The 2,337-nt window shown below is 38.7% G+C and overlaps 1 non-coding gene across 1 annotated transcript; it reads right to left on the reverse strand.

The window, feature by feature from the left end:
- Window positions 1–956: 956 nt before the first annotated feature.
- Window positions 957–1,060, reverse strand: LOC114672038 (small nucleolar RNA U13). Its single transcript, XR_003722237.1, has one exon. It is a non-coding gene; the product is annotated as a small nucleolar RNA U13 (small nucleolar RNA).
- Between the last annotated feature and the right edge of the window lie 1,277 nt (window positions 1,061–2,337).

Raw genomic sequence — 2,337 nt, forward strand, 5'->3', positions numbered from 1 at the left:
TTGATCTCTCTTTCTTCTACTTTCTTTTCTTCAGTTGTTCTTGTCTTTCTGGTTTCTTAGGGTGAAAGATGAGGTGCTGGGTTTGAGACCTTTCTTCTTTTTTATTTAATCATTTAGTATTATAAATTTCTAAGTACTGCTTTGGTTTCATTTTCTTTCAGTGGAAAATATTTTTAAATCTACTTTCAGACTTCCTCTTTCAATCACAGATTATTCAGAGGTGTGTTATTTAGTTTCCAAATATTTTAGATTTTCTAGCTATCTTTTTACTATTAATTTATAATCTCATTGGGTCAGATAATATACTTTGTAAAGACTTGAATTTTTAAAAGTACACTGAAGGCCAGGGGTGGTGGATCACGCCTGTAATCCCAGCACTTTGGAAGGCCGAGGCGGGAGAATCACCTGAGGTCAGGAGTTCAAGACCAGCCTGGCCAACGTGGTGAAACCCTGTCTCTACTTAAGATACAAAAATTAGCCAGGCGTGATGGCAGACGCCTGTAATCTCAGCTATTTGGGAGCCTAAGGCAGGAGAATCTCTTGAATCTGGGAGGCAGAGGTTGCAGTGAGCCGAGATGGCGCCACTGCACTCCAGCCTGGGTGACAGAGTGAGACTCCATTTCAAAAAAAAAAGAAAAAAAAAAAAAGGTATACTGAGACTTACTTTTTTTATGGCCTAGATTATGGTCTATCTTGGTAAATGTTCATGTGCACTTGAAAAGAGTGTATATTCTGCTATTGCTGGGTGGAGTGTTCTATGAATGTCTATTAAGTCAATTTGGTTGATAGTGTTTTCAAGTCATCTGTATTCATACTAATTATACGTTTTCTTGTTTTATAATTATTGAGAGAGAGTCAGCAAGTTCTCAGACCATAATTGTGGACTTGGCTATTTCTCCTTGCAATTCTATTAGTTTTTGCTTAATTTATTATTTAATTTAATTTATTTTTCTTCCCATCAGAGAGGTAATGTGCCAATGTCTGAACAAGATTTGGGGGAGGCACATCTCACATATGCACTTGAAAACTCAATCATCATGCTTATGAACTACAAAAAAATCACTTCGTTTATTTTTTTAATTAAAAAATTTTTTTGAGATGGGGTTCTCACTCTGTCAACCAGGCTGGAGTGCAGTGGCGCGATCTCGGTTCACTGCAACCTCCGCCTGCCAGGTTCGAGCGATCCTCCTGCCTCAGCCTCCTGAGTAGCTGGGACTACATGTGTAAGCCACCACACCTGGCTAGTTTTTTTGTAGATTTTATAGAGACGGGGTTTCATAATGTTGGCCAGGCTGATCTTGAACTCCTAGCCTCGAGTGATCCGCCAGCCTCGGCCTCCCAAAGTGCTGGGATTATAGGCATGAGCCACTGTGCTCAGCCACTTTATTTATTTTTAAGCTTGGTTATTAAGGCACATAAGTATTTAGGATGTTGTAACCTCTTGTGTATTGACCTGTTGTATCCCCAGTAACATTCTTTGCCTGAAATCTACGTGGTTTTATACTAATATTAATATAACCATTTCATTTACTTTTGATTACAGTTAGCATAGCATATCTACTTCCCTTTTTTTTTTTTTGCTTTTATCTTATTTATATCTATATATTAAAATGGGTTTCTTGTAGGCAGTCTGTCATTGGGTCTTGGTTTTTTTACACTTTTGTTATTATGGTAAAATGTATATAACGTAAAATTTACCTTTTTAACCCTTTCTAAGTGTACAATTCAGTGATAGTAAGTACATTCACAATGTCGTACAACTATCACTGCTCTCCATTTCCAGAACTTTTTCATCATCCCAAATGACTCTGTACCTATTAAACAATATCTTTCCACTCCCAGCCCCTGGTAACCTCTAGTGTACTTTCTGCCTCTGTGAATTTGACTATTCTAGGTACATCATATAAATGGAATCAGAATATTTGTCCTTTTATGTTTGGCTTCTTTCTTTCTTTCTTTTTTCTTTTCTTTTTTTTTTTTTTTTTTTTTTTTGAGACGGAGTCTCTCACTCTGTCACCCAGGCTGGAGTATAGTGGCATAATCTCGACTCACTGCAACCTCTGCCTCCCGGGTTCAAGCCTCAGCCTCCCGAGTAGCCGGGATTACAGGCTCCCACCACCACGCCTGACTAATTTTTTGTGTTTTTAGTAGAGACGGGGTTTCACCGTCTTGGCCAGGCTGGTCTCAAACTCCTGACCTCATGATCCACCAGCCTCGGCCTCCCGAAGTGCTGAGTTTACAGGTGTGAGCCATCGCACCTGGCCTGGCTTCTTTCACTTAACATAATGTCTTCAAGGTTTATCTATGTTGTAATATACATCAAAATTTTATTTATTT

The sequence above is a fragment of the Macaca mulatta genome, chromosome 13 (genome assembly GCF_049350105.2).
Source record: "Macaca mulatta isolate MMU2019108-1 chromosome 13, T2T-MMU8v2.0, whole genome shotgun sequence".
NCBI lineage: Eukaryota > Metazoa > Chordata > Mammalia > Primates > Cercopithecidae > Macaca > Macaca mulatta.